This window comes from Protobothrops mucrosquamatus, unplaced genomic scaffold (assembly GCF_001527695.2).
Source record: "Protobothrops mucrosquamatus isolate PMUCROS unplaced genomic scaffold, P.Mucros_1.0 scaffold5135, whole genome shotgun sequence".
In the NCBI taxonomy this organism is placed as follows: domain Eukaryota; kingdom Metazoa; phylum Chordata; class Lepidosauria; order Squamata; family Viperidae; genus Protobothrops; species Protobothrops mucrosquamatus.
The window spans coordinates 9370-14842 of record NW_015391008.1 but is presented as its reverse complement, the minus strand read 5'-3'; positions in this window follow the sequence as shown (position 1 = coordinate 14842).

The following is a 5473-nucleotide window of genomic DNA, read 5'->3' as shown; positions in this document are numbered from 1 at the left end:
TCTCGCCTACATCGTCCATATAGGACGACTCGGGAACTCAACTCCTACCCCGGGCAGCTCACCTATCCCCTTATGCCCAGGGGAAAGGTATCAAGCCGTTTGACAGCTGATGCTGGCTGTCAAACCGGCTTTTACGCAAAACAGGCGGGAGGCAGCAAACAGCTGCGACCGACGAAATCGCCTGCCACCGGAAGTCCGTTGTGGTCTACTTTGTTGAATGCCTTGCTGAGGTCTAAGTATACTATGTCCACAGCATTTCACTGGTCTACTAATTGTCCCTTTGTCAAAGAATTAAATAAGATTGATTTGGTATGATCTGTTTTTAACAAACCTGTGCTGACTTTTAGCTATTACTTTACTCATTCCTAGATGTTTGCAGATCTGTTTTTTTTTATTATCTTTTTCAGTAGCTTCCCGGGTATTGATGTTAGGCTGATTGGTCTATAGTTTCCTGAGTCTGTTTTTTTTTCTTCCTTTTTTGAAGATGGCAACCACATCAGCTCTTTTCTAGTCTTCTGGTAGATCTTCCGTACTCCAAGATTTTGAAAGATATGCTATAGTGCAGGGGTGTCAAACTGCCAGTCCGCAGGCCGGATGTGTCATGGCAAAACCACGCCCACCCAATTGGCGGCAATGGAAAAAAAAGTTGCAATATGTCGCGACACGCCATGTGATGTTGCAAGTTTGAGACCCCTGGTATAGTGGTTTTGAGATGACATCTGCAAGCTCCTTTAAAACTCTGGGATGTAATCTGTCTGGTCCCGATGATTTATATTCATCAAGTTCAGACAGGTGTTCTACTTTCAGCCTTAACACGACTATGTTAAGGAATTGTGGGTGCCCTGAAAATGGTGTCTGCCTCTGGGAGATCTCCAAAAAGGCAGGCCATGTATCCCTGGGGCACATGATAAATGGACAAGTAGCACTTGCGCCAGTATTGTGCTGCAGCTGCCAAAAAAAGCCAATGCAGTCCTAGGCTGCATCAATAGAGGAATAGTGTCAAGATAACAAAAAGAGATAGAATTGCTTTACACAGTGCTGGTGACACCACACTTAGAATAAAGTGTCCAATTCTGGTCACCATGATACAAAAAAGTTGAGGAGCCCCTGGAAAGTGTGCAAATAAGAGCAACAAAGATGATAAAGGGTATGGATGCTAAATCGTATGATGATCAGTTGTAGAAGCTAGGTATATCTACTCTATCAAAGAGAATCATTAGGAGGGACATGATAGCTGTCTTCCAGTACTTGAGGCGCTGTCACAAAGTAGAGATTGACTTATTCTCTAGGGCACCTGAGGGCAGGACAGGAAGTAATGCGTGGGAGCTTGTTAAAATGAGGTCCAACGTAGAAGTAAGAAATTTTTCATCAGTGAGGGCAATTAATAGAATAGCTTGCCTCCAGGGATTGTGGGTTGCTCCATCACTGGAGGTTCTCAGGAATAGACTGGACAACCATTTGAGTGGGATAGTATAAGGCTTCTGCCTTGAGCAGCGGGTTGGACTAGTAGACGTCTAGGGTCCCTTCCAAGCATATAACGTTGTGCTTCCATGAATTTAGAGGCCGTTTAGAAAATAGGAACAAACCAACCCCCCATACTTGCTTCTGGCAAAACAAAACAAAGAAAAAAAACACAAATAATTTCATTCAGAAAATTAATATAAAGTACAAACTCAAAAAAAATATTTTTTTTTCAAAAAAGAAAATAAGGATAGACAACGCATTTTAAAAGAAAGAAAAATGTGCATTAAAAAAGACAAAAACATTTACATATATTATTCCCCACACTTGAGTATTCATAAATATATTGGAGCAATTATTAGTTTTCTCCCCTTGTGAAGTGGGCCCAAAATTTATAAAATTCTACCTCTATTTACAACCAATTTAACCTTCATCTATCTACTACAGTGGTCCCCAATCTTTTTGGCAGCAGGGACCAGTTTCATGAAAGACAAGTTTTCCACGGGGTGGCCCGGGGGGCGGCGGGAAGAATCAGGATGACAGACAGGGAAGCCTTCACTAGAAGAAGCTTTCTTTTGCTCCAGGGGCAAAATCAGAAGACACAGAGAAATCTTCACTTGAAGAGGCTCTCTGGTTCTGCTCCAGGGGAAACCCCAATCAGGGTTCTCCAATCTCAGGGAAGCAGAAAGAGGCGTAAATTGGAGGTCCCCAACCTTTTGGGCACCAGAGACCGGTTACGTGGAGAGAGGTTTTTCTGTGGACCGGGGGGGGGGGCGCGTGGTTTTGTGTGCTGCCTGCATCCTGCAGATGGGACTTTGCTTGTTTGTATGGACCAGTTGCTGGCACGCCGCAGACCAGTACGGGGGTTGGGGACCTTTGGCGTAAATGATGACTGCCTGCACTTTTCAATGGCTCAGCACAGTGTTTCTCTTCCAGATTACACCAGTGACTTTCTTTCTAAGAAAGTGGGAAGGAAATAGGGGAGAAGAGTCAATTCTAGCAGGCTTCCAGCAAAAAAAAAAAAAAANCTTGGCTCTTTTATGACTCATGGACTTCAACTCCCAGAATTCCTGAGTCAGCATAGCTGGGCTAGCTAGCTCTCTCCTGCTCTTCCTGCTTCCTGTTTTCCGATTCCTGCAGAGACACAGCAAAGGGAAGAGCCCCGCCCAATAAGCTTTTCAGCTAGTCGGAGAACACCGTGAGTCCACTCTTTTTTTTACTTACACAGAGAGAGAGAGAGAGAGAGAGAGAGAGAGAGAGAGAGAGAGGTGCAAATGCCTCTCTCTCTCTCTCTCTCTCTTTCTCTCTGCAAATGGCAGAGGAGGCTGGGAGCCGCAGGGGAAGGCTCAAAGAACCACAAGGTGCCGACCTGTGCACTATTGCATTTAACTTGTATACAAGTCTAGAACAGCTTCTTCTTTACCATAAATCACCATAACAATTGCCTCTGATCTGCCTGGGATAAAATATTTTTATCTGATCCTTATTAATAAAACCTTTTGTAAAAGATTTTGGTTGATAACAATAAGAAAACAATTGTGTCTAACTCCCCCAAGTCACAAACCTTTTGGTGGATCCATTTTCCAAGAGTCCAATCCAAATTGTTTTCCGGTTAGACATGGTAAGTCCATTCCCCAGTTACCAATAACTTCATCACGTCAAAGCCCAGTTCATCGTGCATCAAATCTGTTAAGTCCAAATCCGTAGAACCCACATCCCCCTTAGCTTCTTCCAACCAACCTACAGTTTCCAAACCATGGTGAGGGGGCTTTTGAGAAGTGGCTGTGCTCCCCGAGTCAGCTTTTTGGGAAGAGCTCAGTTCACCAAGCCATCCATTTCGGAGAGAGCCTTCCATTTGTGTGCGCTCATAATCCCAAACGCCTCCATCAGTCCCAGAGGAAGGGGACCTCCCCGAGCAAAAATGCTTTTCTCACCATGATCCTTCACGTCTTTCCAGTAAATGACATCCACTGCAAATGACTTTTTTTTCTGGGTGTAATAGAGATAGTCCTCACTTACCATTTGCCTCATTTAGTAACCATTCAAGATTATGATGGTATAAACAAAACAGTTTGGCAAATAATCCTTTAATTTACAAACATCATATTGTTTCTGATAGCCACTGACATGCTCACATGGCTTATATAACAAGCAAAGTTCATGGAGAAGACAGAAATAAAATCACAAGTTGCAGCCCCTCCTCAGCCATGAAAGGTCCCTCGGGGTCAGCCAGATTTGATGGACCAGACCAAGAAATCAGCTCCACAGGAAGACTCGTAACAGTCTTTTTTTTATTTTATCAAGACTGAATGTAATAAGAAAATCTTGCATGTCTGATTGTGTTGTACCCTCCCCACAACTTCTTATGCTCCTGTAAATTAGAGAGGGATTTTTCTGAGCCCGTTTCAAATATTATCTCTCTGTTGTGGACTTGAGGTAGGTTGCTTATTTCCCAAGGCTATTCTGCCCTTTAGTTGATGAAATGATGCCTAAAGATTTGAAGTACGTTTTGCCCATGGAAGTCCTCAGCTGTAAGGGCAGAAAATGCTGTCCCCAACCCATCTGCTGACATCTCTACTCAAGCAGTCCTCACTGACCGCAATTGGGACTGGCAACTCGTGTCACTAAGCAGCCCGATCATGATGCGTGATGTCACATGACAGTTCCAACTTATATCTGCTCCTCTGCCTGTCATGTGTCTGATTAACGAAACACTTAAAAGGACTTTCAGGCATCTTTACTCCTAAAAGGCATTTATTAATGTTAAAGATACGTCAGTACAACACGGAGGAAATGCTTAGGACTGGCTTCTTTTCTGCTATGCATTTAATTCTAAGCATTTCCCTCCCACCTTTTTTGGGGGTCATGGTTCACATCTTCCAATCAACTTGGAAGATGTGATTTACTTCCAGTTTCTTTTCCCCTTCTGCCTGGTTTAACTATGAAAATGCCAGACAGCTCTGCATATTGTCAAAGCAAGAATATACAGTATTTGCAGCGTTGACACTGCCGTTGTTAAGCAAGTCACTGTGGGTTGTGAAAGGCAATTTCACATGACCTTGATTTGCAACTCCCTGCTGGCATCCCCACTGATTTTGCTCCGTCATAATCTAGCTGGGAAGGTCACAAATGGGGATCATGAAACCATCATAAATGTGCATCGGTTGGCAGAACCTAAATTGGTGCAACTCCTTTTCCCGCACCTTCATAACCACAGAAAGTGCTGACTTGTTCAGGTCACTGAAGAAGTGCTATGATGACCAGATTTCTGGACCAGGTATACATCTGCTCTCCCTGTGCAATTGTAACTTAAGAAAAATAAAATAGTGGGAAACTAAGGGAAGGGAAAAGGGAAAAAGAAAAAAAATGTGGGGTAGAGGGAGAAAAAGAAAACCCTTGACTTTAGCACAGTAGCCTTACAACCTCAATTTTTTACTTTTACACACTTGTTTATACTAGTCATTTCTATAACAAATCTGTCTAATCAGCAAAATCAAAGCATCATTTTTTCCATCACAAGCATAAAATCCAGAAGTGATTTCCAAATAAAAACAAAATTAGATATATACTCTTCTTCAGATAAAGCAACCTATCTAAGCATCTCTACTTTTTTTCCCTTGCTGTGGGAAATAATATATATTTCTGCTTACAGTTATTAATCTTTGTAAACTATCATCATTTATATTAACAAAGTTCACTGTATTCTTTCAGATTCTTTAACCTTAAAAGGAAAAATACTTTTTTACATCCATTTTAAAATACTAAACTTTTTTAAAAAAACATTTCTAAAATCAATAAGCTCTAGTACATCTTTTTTTTTCACTTCCTTTTAGCATACATACTTTAAAGTTCACTTCAGTTATATTTTACAAGCTTAAAAATTACTCAAAGCATTATATATGAAAGGACAAAACATTTTTAAACCCACTTTATAAACACAAAACTGTATTAAAGGTTTCTTCCAATTACACATATCAGACCAATAAAGTAACACCAATTAGCTCTTTAAATT